At 37.7% G+C, this 13,617-nt stretch overlaps 1 protein-coding gene across 4 annotated transcripts in view; it reads right to left on the bottom strand.

The window, feature by feature from the left end:
- hlk (hulk) overlaps positions 1–13,617 on the bottom strand; it is a 369,077-nt gene that overhangs the window by 25,174 nt on the left and 330,286 nt on the right. The window lies entirely within an intron of this gene.

Consider the following 13,617-nt stretch of genomic DNA (forward strand, 5'->3'; position numbering starts at 1 on the left):
GTTACAGTGAAATTTTGTTATAGTGAAATAAGTCAATTCTAAAGAACTGGCCTCTTGATATATATGTGTTGCAGGATCTACATTATTTAAACTTAAAAAAAAAAAATAGTTGTTATATGATAGGAAAATTATATATATACACGTGAAGTAGATGATAGTGTTCTGGAACAAGAAGAGGCTGTTGATGCTGATGCTGATGACATAAGAGACCCAATTTTGAGGTCAGAATTCGACAGAGCTTTCAGAGACCTAAGTAGGAACAAGGCACCGGGAATTAATGACATACCCTCAGAATTACTGACTGCCTTAGGAGAAACGAGCATGGAAAGGTTGGTCCGTTTAGTGTGTAAGGTATATGATACAGAAGAAGTGCCATCTGATTTTCGGCAGAATGTTGTTAACCTATTCCTAAGAAAGCCAGTGCTGACATGTATGAAAACTACCGCACCATTAGTTTAGTATCTCATGCCTGCAAAATTTTAACACGTATTATTTACAGAAGAATGGAAAGGCAAGTTGAAACTGAGTTGGGAGAAGATCAATTTGGCTTCAGAAGAAATGTGGGAACACGTGAAGCAATCCTGACTTTACGTCTGATCTTAGAGAACCGAATTCGTAGGTCTAGAAAAGGCATTCAATAATGTTGATTCGGACCAAGCAGTTAGAGGTTCTGAAGGTGATTGGGATCAGAAACCAAGAAAGGAGAATTATCTATAATAAAAACAAATGTCAGTCTGCAGTGATAAGAATCGAGGGCTTTGAAAAAAAAGGCAGCAATCCAGAAAGGAGTGAGGCAAAGCTGCAGTTTGTGCCCTCTCCTTTTCAGTGTTTACAAAGAACAGGCATTAAAGGAAATCAAAGAGGATTTTCGATAGGGTATCAAAGTTCAAGGAGAGGAAATCAAAACCCTGAGGTTTGCTGATGATATTGTTATTTTATCTGAGTCTGCAAAGGTCTGGAGAAGTGCTGAATGATATGGACAGAGTCTTGGGGAAGGAATACAAGATGAAAATAAATAAGTCCAAAACAAAAGTAATGGAGTGTGGTCAAACAAAGTCAAGTGATGCGGGAAATATTAGATTAGGAAATGAAGTCTTACAGGAAGTAGATGACTATTGTTACTTGAGTAATGGTGGCAGAAATAAAGACATAAAGTGCAGACTAGCACATGCAAGGAAGGCCTTTCTTAAGAAAAGAAATTTGCTCACCTCGAATATTGATATAGGAATTAGATGTTTTTGAGTCAGACTCGTTGGCCGAATGGTCAGCATACTGGTCTTCGGTTCAGAGGGTCCCGGGTTTGATTCCCGGTCGGGTTAGGGATTTTAATCGCTTCTGATTAATTCTTTTGGCTCGTGAACTGGGTGTATATGTCTGTTCCAACATTCTCCTCATCATATTCAGACAACATACCACACTGCCAACCACCACAGAAACACTCAATAGTGATTACATCCATCCATACGGGGGGGGGGGGTTGGCGTCAGGAAGGGCATCCGGCCGTAAAATATGGCCAAATCCACATGTGCAACACAGTTTGCACCTGCGACCTCACAGGTGTGGGAAAAACGGTAGGAAAAGAAGAAGAAGTATGTTTTTGAAGACTTTAGTCTGAAGAGTGGCACTGTATGAAAGTGAAACATGGGTGATAACTAGCTCAGAAAGGAACAAAATAGAAGCTTTTGAAATGTGGTGTTACAGAAGAATGCTGAAGGTGAGATGGGTAGATAGAATCAGGAATGAAGAGATACTGAATCAAATTGGTGAGAGGAGATTGTTGTGGCTAAATTTGACCAGAAGAAGAGATGAATGATAGGGCACAAGGGCACTTGTTCAGTTGGTTTTTGAGTGAAGTGTAGGTGGTAAGAATGGTAGGGGTAAACCAAGGTACAAATATGACAAGCAGATTAGAGCAGATATAGGATGTAATGGTTATGTAGGAATGAAGAGGTTAGCACAGGATAGGGTGGCATGGAGAACTGTATCAAACCAGTGTATGGACTGATGACTCAAACAACAACATGTACATTAAGTTATGATATACAGAATTGCAAGAGGGTTTTCTGTAAATTTTCAGCATATCAAATTTTACATTGTTCTGATACACTATGTTCTGGACTTTATTATTTGAAAAATGCTGTGATTTTCTTCTGAATACTCTGAGACACAAGAGAATATTCAAGATAGTCATCAACAATTGTAAATGAATTAAGACAGATTCTGGTAATTCACTTCATGACAGAAAAAAATCTTGAAGGCTACATCGCCATGAAACTTATCTGTGTTGGTGCGATATAAAGCAAATTTTAAGAAAGAAAAGCTACAACTGTCACTCACTTTGAGGCATTAGACCAAACAAGAATTTGTGGTGCCATAGCTTCAGTATATCAAGGTCCTTGGATTGAGGAACTAAGTACCGGTAGTCAAGATGTTGTTTTGAGTGACATCGAATCTTATGGACCAATACAGGTATTAATTGGACCTGATGTTGCCAGGAAATTGTTTACAGGAGGCCACAAGATACTAAGTACTGGACTAATGGCCATGGAAACTCATTTGGGATGGATTTTGATTGTTAAATTTCCTTCAGGACATGTTAATGAGAAAGTTATGGCTATGGTGGTGTCAGCTATACTAACAAGAGAAGCCCATATATCAAGTTTGTGGACTCCAGGTGCCCTTGGCATAATGGACCCTGCTGAGATGAAAAGTAAACTGAAACTTCATGAGGCTGCTCATCAACAAGTATAGTGTTGTTTCCTCCATGCTCTCAGCTACAGTCGAATCTGATGTTTTTTTTTGTGTTCTGCTTTCTACCTTTAGTCAATGCGTATATTTAATTGGTTGATAATATATATCATTTTGTGAAGAAATATCAAACCAAAGACCATGTGGTAACTTTGGGAACAGAAGAATTGGTGATGGCTGAGCTTAAAGTTATAAATATGGTTCTGAAATGGGCTTTCTTTGGAGTGAATGACCTAAAGTAATCTACCTTGATCTCATTTATTGATTGATAGTAATGGAATTCTATGCCTAATGACAAAGATCTCACATAGAAAGGATCTAAATTGTTTTTGTCAACTAGCTGTTCTGCCTTGTTCTGAGCCTGTTCTGTTGTGTTTCACCTGATAATGGATTTACACAAAGAATCATGTCATGCAGGTCAACAGATGATGACGGTTCTCCATATAGAAAGAGTTTGGATCCTCCATTGAAAACTAACTGTTTGATCAGTTGTGGACAGGTGTCTTCAATGTAAGAAGCAAACAGTCAAACATTTAGAAGTTAAACCAGTACCTCTTCTGCAAAGATAGAGTGTGAAATGTTAAGATATTGGAAGTTATTGGTGTAGATTTAGCAGGTCCACTATACCTCAATATGGAGAAGTGCAGTAAGAAGGTATGGGTGTTTGTATATTTGCGGAGTGTATCAAGCAGTACCTTTGGAGCTTACATCTTCCCTCTCAACTGACATCTTCATTCAGCTGATAACCTAGATGTTACAACCCTTTTAACAATAACCATTATCATCATTCAGCTGTATACAGCAACAATAGTACCAATTTTTATGGCACTGATAACACATTTAAGAAGGTGGACTGGGATGCTATTAGCCTGTACAACAGAGGCAGAAAAGTTAAATAGAAATTTAATCCCCAAACTGCATCCCAGTGGGATGGTTGGTGGGATGATGATGGGAGTGGCTTTTCAGAATACTGAAGAGACTTTGGGTAATTATTGTGGGGGGAAGGACATGATTAACATGAACACAGGAATGTGAAATGAGTAACAACAATTAATGCAAACAGTCCTAGACAATGACAAACTCACAAACAAATAGAAAACAATAATAAAGCTTGTTTTTCAATATATATTTTTGAACGAGTCTTATGTATGGAGTTTTCAATAATATTCACAAGTAAACAGAAAAATAGAACTTGCTTCATAAATACATTTTCTTAATAAATGTCCTTTTACTGTATATTATGCATTCCATGTTACGAAATGTGAAAAGATCTACCACCAGATGTGTCGCCTGAACAGTCTCCATTGGGAAATGTAGTTTTCTGAAGGAATGCCCGTTTTCTAATCTTATTTCTTGATATAAAACCATCTACCACATTCTCCAGATTTAATTCATTAGCAGCCTCCAACAACTACCAAACTCCATGTTTTAAGGGGACTTAACATCTAGGAGGAGATTTTGGGGAAGGGGACAAAATGGTACTCTGTAGAGGAGGGAGAAAACGTTAGCACCACTGGAAGAGACTGCTGCGCCATGTCCTGGACTGAATATCAGTTCACTATGAGGACATGCAGACAATTTTGTGTTGCCGATGTCATCATCAATGCTCGTCCCCTAACTTATGTGATATGACTCCTCTAAAACCTAACATGTTTCTACAGGAAGGTAGGAGTTCACATTTTGATTTAATTGAATCCCCTGTTCTTAATGAGAGGCTTTGCTAGTAAAAGCGGCGAGAAGACCTCCGATGGAGATTTTGTTATGAATTCTTGGGACAATTGATGTTGTAGCCAATAAACATCAACATAGACTGATTTCAGTTGGTGAAACAGTGTTGGTTGGAAATGACAACACAAATTGTGTAGATGGCTTTTGGCAAGAGTTGTTGAACTCCTAAAGGGAAATGACAGTGAAACTTGTGAGACCAGTGCAGAGAATCTGCCTGTTGCAACTGGAATTTGGGCAACAGAGTGAAAGTGCAGACTTCAAGAGGAAGCTGCTGAACTACCACAAAAATCACCCTAGAGATTCCCAGTGAACTGGTGGAGAAACAGAAACAGAAACAGAGAAAACAGAACCTTCGGTTGTGTTGTGCAGGAATCGTTGGATTGACCACCGTAACCATTAACTTTAATGGGAGAAGGTGTAAAAATTAGCCTAAGATTTGAATAGTATCAATTATTGTCAACTGTGTTATGTGAGTAAAATTTCATTGCATTGAGTTCTTTTGTTGTTTTTTACAAGATGTCTTCCATGGTAGAATAAATGTATTCAACTACTGAGGAATTATATCTGTGTTTTAACATTTTCTGAAGTGCATTTGCAACAGCATACTTCTTTCCTCCTTTCTCCACTTCCAGAAGTATTTCCTGATTTCCCTTTAAAGGAATCTTCTGTTGCTACTTTTGATCCATATTGGTGATGATAGAAAGTTTATAGGGACATTATACATAAGTTGCTTTACAAATGAAAGCGCCATGAGATGTAAATTTAAAAAAAATATAGTAGTGAGTAGGGATGGGAAATTGTAACATTCGATGATGGATCATAAACTTTGAGCTCTACCCAGCTAATATTGTTACTTCTTACATTGGAACATGTGCAAGGCTTATTTGTTGCTTTTAAATATATATCATGCTTGACCAATCACATACATGTATGGGAAATATACGCGAATATTCCAATAATCTATGCAACATAATTTTTGGAGAGAATTTTTTTTTTAAATAGAAAATTTGCCATAAGTTGTGTTTTATTTACAAGAAATTAATCCTACATAATGAAGCACTTCAAAATTGAATAAAATAAAATTTGTTTTAAGAAAGTCATAATTTTCACATTCAGTCACTTTGCAGTAGAAGTTCATCCCTTATTTACTATCATCTCGAATTGTTCTAACACGAATATGTGTTTGGTCTCTTCAATTTCCTGACACCATTGTAACCATAGCAACCTGTGCTTGTCTGTGATGATGGTGGTGTTGTTGAATGATAAGAATTTCATTTGGTCTGTATTGAACTGAGATTACAATTAAATTAAAAATACACTGTGATTCCACCTATTCAGTACAAGAAAACTTATTAATGCAAGGTTACATCATAAGTCAATCACAAACGTGATGCCCTAAATGCAAACTGATTGACTAATATTTGATTGAAGTCAGAAAAATTGGGGGAGAATCTAAATGCTGTTGGGTAGGCAACCTACAGGCTGTTCAATATGAAAATAAAGTTGGAATTCAAGAGGAAAAATTGGGGCAATTATTTGTTTATAGGAAGGGGAGTTACGGATAGGAATAACTTATCAAGGGAGATGTTCAATAAATTTCCAATTTCTTTAAAATCATTCAAGAAAAGGCTAGGAAAACAACAGATAGGGAATCTGCTACCTAGGAATCTGCCCTAAATGCAGATCAGTAATGAATGACTGATCAGAACTGTCATGTGATTTGCTTACCTACCCCTGATATTTGAAATCTGTTAGTTTTGACTATTAGTTTGTGCATTTTATGTTTTGACTTGATGTGTGAGTGCTGCAGACTGGTGAAAAAAATGCAGATTAACAATTGATCAATCGCAGACAGCCATTTGCATGTGTGGAGGAAGTTATCTACCCAGTGTTGCATGGTTGTTGCCAGCTGTTGTTTTCAGTCACCAGGTGCTACTAGCTGTGTTTATTGTAGTCTGTTCTTTTGGAGGTCTTTGTGTTCTTATTTTATAGTGTTTTATTATTGTTTATGATAATGTAGTGTATGTAATGCATTATACTGTTGTGTAATATATATTAGTGATCAATTTAAATACTGTACATAATATGCAACTTTAGATTAGTATTTATTTTATTGTCTTTAGGTTACCTTTTGGAACCTTCATGTGCAATCATTTTGTCATGTTGATACCCGATACTAAGAGTGCAGTTCCCTAGGAAAAGAAGATTCTTTCAGGAGCCAATCTCGTGAAATATCAGGGAATAATTTTAGAGGGAAACAAATAATGGAACACCCTTCATACCTGTTGCTCAAGCGGTTCAGAGAACAGCTGAAGCCATCAAAGTCAACAGCAGTACAATAATTAGCATAAGGAAACAAAACTACTTTGCTGATAAACAAGCAGTGGGATCAACCAGACTTAAAACTCCTGCGAAGAATAAAAATAGGTCTAACAGTTACGGAATTGGATTCTCTTCAACAAGTCGCTATCCATAGACACATTTATTCCTATTACCGCAGAAGAAAACACCTTATATTGGAGGAATTCCTTTGCACACTTGATAAAGAGGTCTCTTTCATGGACTTCACTGATATTTTATTTGCTTGAGTGCTTATTATTTTATTCTGTATCTCACAATTTGATTTATTATTCATGTTAGAATTCACCTTTTAGTGTTGTTTTATATTGTTCATTACTATTATTCTTGTCCTATGTGCATAATTTATTTCTAAATTTAAATTTTGCTATTTGCTTTATGTCTCACCGACACAGATAGGTCTTATGGCAACAATAGGACAGTAACGGCCTAGGAATGGGAAGGAAGTGTCCGTGGCCTTAATTAAGGTACAGCCCCAGCATTTGCCTGGTGTGAAAATGGGAAACCACAGAAAACCAACTTCAGGTCTGCCAACAGTGAGATTTAATCCCATTATCTTCCAGATTCGAGCTCATAGCTGCGTGCCACAAACCGCACGGCCAGCTCGCCCGATGTGTGCATAATTATATTCAATAACTGTAAGGGTGGGATGAGCAAATACCCATGAAAACAAAAATGACATTGTACAAGTCCTATTATATACCAATTCTTACATACAGTCTCGAAACCACAACACTCACCAATAAGGATAATTCCAAACTTCAGGCAGCTGAAATGAAATTCGTACGCACTATGATCCAGAAGGCCAGGAAAGACAAGATTAGGAATGAGAAAATTAGAGAAGAAGTAGGAATAGATGATTCTCTCCTCAATAAGACTCAGATATCAAGACTGAAGTGGTTTGGTCACATGAAAAGGATGCCAGTAAACAGAACTGCAAGGAAGGAATTTGACAGAAAAGTAGAAGAAGGCCACGAAGGAAATGGATAGATTTAGTTAAGAACGATGTACTGCTGAGAGGTCATGATTGGGACAAGTTGGTGGAGGAAATATGGTAAAAGGACAGGGTGAGATGGAGGAGGCTCATATACCACACCCGGGAAACTGGAGATGGTTTAGGATGATGATGTTGATAAACTGTAAGGGTAACAGGTAGGGACCCTCTTAGAGGCAGCCCAGCCTAGGGAGTGGTGCCCCTGCCTATCTGAGTCCCAGAGCACACTGACCCAGTGTGTAACATCTGGTAAAGAGTCCCAGCTCAGGGTAACGAGTGAAGACCTCTATGGCAGCAAAAGCAGAGATTATGATCCTGTACAGTGGAACTGACAGAGGAGGCAACCCATTCCTTTTGGGGTAGTACAGATGGAACCCACTGCTGTGTGGGATGAGGAGGGATGCTCAAAGGCTAAGGGAGTAAACCCCAAAAGAAAATCCTCAACTACGTTAGGCCTAGCAAGCCAGTAAAAGAGTTTATTTGTAGTTGCTTTCAAAACACATAAGAGCGTTGGAATGCATTTATTAACTGAATTAAGACGTCAGCATGAGCAGACTCATGTCAGGGATGATGGTTTATGGACTAATGATAGACAGGGTCTTGCAAAAATACAAAAATCCTGGAGGAGACTAGCACGGATTGGGACCATCAACTTACTCAGTCTCACAGAAAAATGTGAAGAACTAGTGAACCTCATGGAAAGGAAGAAATTAATGATACTGGGGCTTAGTGAAACTGAATGGAAAGGGAAAGTAATGAAGAAATTAAGAAAACAATATACACTGCATTGGCATGGAAATGACAAGGAGATGAGGAATAGTGTTGGTTTCGTCATAAGAAAAGTCTAGAAGGAGTCGCTGACATTCAGTATGTTAGTGAGAGAATAATAGAGAATAATAAAGGTACTGTGCATTAAGGGAAAGAAAAACTAACTTTGGTACTCATACTGATTGTTGTCAAGAGGATAAGAACCAGTTTCTTGATGATTTGGAAGAATGTATTAGTAAAGAGAAAGTAATCATTATAGGAGATCTAAATGCACAGTTTGGGACAGATAGAACAGTATATGTAACATAATGGGACCTCATGGATATGGTGGAAGAAATATAGAAGGTGAACATCTCCTTGACTTCTGTATGAGGAATGGGTTGGTGGTGAAAAATAGTTTGTTCAAGAAGAGACAGAGCCATAAGATAACATGATACTGTTCGGATGGACTACAAAAGACTGTAATTGATTATGCCATTTCAGATGAAGAAAGGAGCAGAAAGGTAACAGATATCAGAGTAATACCCAGTGAGAGCCTTGATAGTGACCACTGTCTATTAGTAGTGGACCTAAGAAACTTCTATGTGCCAAAAGTACAGAACAAGAAAATACCAAAAAATCGAAGTACGAGAACTCCAGAAAACATATAAGAGAACTGAGAATCAGAAAGGGATAAAAGCCCTGTTACCAAGAGATGAAAGGAAAAATGGAAAGGCAGAATGGACCAGACTAAGGGACACATTGGTTAAGGAAGCAACTGATGTTTATGGAAAGACAAGTATGAAAACAAGGGAGAAGGAAACACCATGGTGGAATGAAGGAGTGAGAGCAGCAATCAGGGAAAGAAATCTCTTGCAGGAAGAAAGAGATTGGGAGAAAAATAAACTGGATCTTACTAGAGATGAGGAAAAGATCAGAAACCTCAAACAATTATACCAAAACAATAAACCAGACGTTAAAAGAATAGCTACAGAAGAAAATACCAAGGCATGGAATACATTCACTCAGAAAATGGAGGAAGACAGCAGAGGCAATAAGAAGCTACTGTATAGTATTATCAGAGGTAAAAGGAAACCAATGAATACCATAAAGGCACTTGAAGATGAAAATGGAAATCTGGTTAGGATAGAAAGTGATATGAGAGAAGTCCTGAAGAACCATTTCGACCCCCTGCTGAATAGACCAGTTCAAGAACAAAAGACAGAACTGGAAATCCAAGCCTACAATGAGGAACCTCCCATCAACTGGACAGAATCAGAGACAGCCTTAAAATCTATACCTAAAGGAAAATCTTCAGGTGCAGATGAAGTGAATGTGGGTATGATAAAGGCAGCAGCCAACCAGGGTATACTGGTACATTTTCTGCACAGAGTACTAAATGCCATATGGACAGACAACAGAATACCTGCAGATTGGAGCAAGGGCATTATAATTCCCCTGTTTGAGAAAGGCAGAAGACAGAAACCCACCAACCCTGCTCTCCCATGGGCTAAAAATTCTAGAGAAGATCATAGAAAGGAGATTGAGAACCATAATTGAACCACAGTTAGAGGAGATGCAATATGGATTCAAAAGTAACAGATCAACAATAGATCTAATTTTTAACACCCGCATGCTGATGGAAAAGTATTGGGAGAGCCATAAGACCTATCTGTGTCGGTGCGACATAAAGCCACTATTTAAAAAAAAGTATTGGAAGAAAGGCAAGAACCTGGTCATTGTATTTCTGGATGTAGAAAAGGCCTATGATAGTGTTATAAGAGATAAGATCTGGGAGTGCTTGAGGAAAAGAAATGTGCCTGAAGGACTGATAAGGAAAATTCAGATGTTGTACAAAGGCTGTACTAGCTGAGTACAAATTGGGGAAGGTCAATCATCATGGTTTGAGACCAAGAGTGAAGTTCAGCAAGGAAGTGCACTGTCCCCACTACCATTCATCACTGTTATGGACAATATGATGAAAAACGTCAAGGAAAAGTTAGGTGAACTGAATGCAGTGGCCTTTGTTGATGATACCATGATTTGGGGTGAAACAGAAGAGGAAGTACAGACCAGATTCAATGTATGGAAATCCCAGTGCCAGGATTATAACCTCAACATCAGCGAGACCAAGACAGTGGTGATGGCAGTCAACAGAGAAGGGTGTCCAGCAAGTGCAAAACTAGGAGACCTCCAGCTAAAGTGTCCGGCTCCATAGCTAAATGGTTAGCTTGCTGGCCTTTGGTCATAGGGATCCCGGGTTCGATTCCTGGCAGAGTTGGGATGTTAACCATAATTGGTTAATTTTGCTGACACGGGGCCTGGGTATGTTGTTTTCATCATCATTTCATCCTCATCAAGACATGCAGGTCGCCTACGGGCGTCAACTCAAAATACCTGCACCATGCGAGCCGGCAATAAAAGCCAACACCATTTCATTTCACCAGCTAGAGTGTGTGGATAGTTTTCCTCACCTCGGAAGTATAATCTTCAGTAATAATTTGGTCAGAAAGGAAATTACAAACAAAGTGCAAAAGGGATCAGAATTCTACCAACAAGTAAGAACACTTTTATGGGATGACATGATTCCAAAACTGGTCAAACTGATGATGTTTAACAGCTATTTCACACTAATATTGACCTATGGTGTTGAAGCGTGCACCCTCACAAAAAGAGATTCATCAAGGCTGCAAGCATCAGAGATTAAATTTCTTAGATCCACCATCCAGAAGACCAAGATGCACAAGTTGAGGTGAGGAAAGAAGCCGGAATAAAGACATCCCTATTACACCGAATCGGCACATCCAGACTACGGTGGTACGGGCATGTGATGAGGATGGAGCCTATAAGAACAGCCAGAATAAATTTGGAAAGACAGGTGGAGGGGAAAAGACCTGCAGGAAGACCTAAAACCCAATGGATGGACATGATCAAGGCTGATCTAGTTACCTGAGGATGGACAGTGGATGAAGTTCTCCATGATAAGTTGTACATGGAGAGGAAGAGGTGGAAGAGGCTCATTAACAGTAGGTACCCAGGAAACTGGAACTGTACAATGATGATAATGATGAACTGTATTATTCAGGTTTTTAAAATATGAATTTTATTCTCTGGGTATTTCACTTCTTTATAACTGTGTGTTTATGTTTTATCTCACATTCTCATCCAAAGTGTGTGATTATTCGTGTTAAGTATTATTTCGGATTTGATTTATTCTGAACATGAGGATGGTTTAGTGCAGTTCTGTATCAGCTGATTGTTCTCATTAACAGCTTGGTACCATCGCTCTGACTTCCGGTGACATGTCAAGTTGAATCTGATGGTCCCCCAACTGTATGTGTTATATTGTGTGTGCTTTCTGGTATTATCTGTGTAGGAATGTGTTGAACAAAATTCCTAGCATTTAAAACAGGATGAATTTTACTTTACAAAGGAAAGTGAATATGTCTTCCTATTCAATACACACACATCTCCATCACTGGATGAAGTAATAATAGTCAAACATGTTTCAACTCATTCGAACCATCTTCGGTGAAAAAAGGCATTAAAGTTTAATAGATGTTAAAAAATGTGTTAAAACATAATGAAGAAAAGAATGAAAAACAAGAGACATGACAGAATTAAAACAATTCAATATATACAGCATCTCCATCATTAGATGAAGTAATAATCAACCCGCTTGAGCCGTCTTCAATTAAAATAGGTTAAAGTTTTTTACATGACTCATGCTAAAAAATGTGTCAAAACATAATGAAAAAAATGAAAACAAATGAGACATGACAGAAACAAACAATAAGTGATTATGGCGAGGTTGTGGATCTTTTAGTCTAAAACTTGCAGTGTGTTATAATTAAAAATGAGGACGAAATCACTGTGCTAAAATTCAAAATGACAGTCTGTCTCCATTGAGTCACCATGACAAATAGTTAAAAGGGGAGCAAAAAACTTGAGAAACTAAGTTTGAGAGGGAACAAGTGCCAGGTAAAATGTATGTGACACATAGTGGAAACCTCCAATAATGTTCAAATTTATTAAATAGTTGCACTCTCGAAAGGCCTGACCTTCTCAAATTTAGTGGACCCATTCTCAATGATCATGTCCAATGTTGGCTTAGCTGTGTTTGCCTTATTTTTAAATAGTCAGAAGGGCAGCAAAAAATTGAGAAACTATGTTAGAGAAGATAATAGGTAGTTTCTCAATTTTTTGCTGCCCTTCTGACTATTTAAAAATAAGGCAAACACAGCTAAGCCAACATTGGACATGATCATTGAGAATGGGTCCACTAAATTTGAGAAGGTCAGGCCTTTCGAGAGTGCAACTATTTAATAAATTTGAACATTATTGGAGGTTTCCACTATGTGTCACATACATTTTACCTGGCACTTGTTTCCTCTCAAACTTAGTTTCACAAGTTTTTCACTCCCCTTTTAACTATTTTTGATGGTGACTCAATGGAGACAGACTGTCATTTTGAATTTTAGCACAGTGATTTCGTCCTTGTTTTTAATTATAACACACTGCAAGTTTTAGACTAAGAGGTCCACAACCTTGCCATAATCACTTATTGTTTGTTTCCGTCATGTCTCATTTGTTTTCATTCTTTTCTTCATTATGTTTTAACACATTTTTTAGCATCAGTTATGTAAAAAAAACTTTAACCTTTTTTATTGAAGACGGCTGAAACGGGTTGATTATTACTCCATCTAATGATGGAGATGCTGTATATATTGAATTGTTTTAATTCTGTCATGTCTCTTTTGTTTTTCATTCTTTTCTTCATTATGTTTTAATATATTTTTTAACATCTATTAAACTTTAACCCCTTTTTTCACTGAAGATGTCTCGAACGAGTTGAAACGTGTTTGACTATTATTACTCCATCTAATGATGGAGACGTATATGTATTGAATAGGAGGACATATTAAATTTCCAATGTAAAGTGAAAACTGTCAATACGGAATGATTCTAATATCTTGTAACAGGATGAATTTCAAATATATTTGGAAAAAATAAAATTAAATATAGAGGCAAAAGGGCTAAAT

Source organism: Anabrus simplex, chromosome 1 (genome assembly GCF_040414725.1).
Source record: "Anabrus simplex isolate iqAnaSimp1 chromosome 1, ASM4041472v1, whole genome shotgun sequence".
NCBI lineage: Eukaryota > Metazoa > Arthropoda > Insecta > Orthoptera > Tettigoniidae > Anabrus > Anabrus simplex.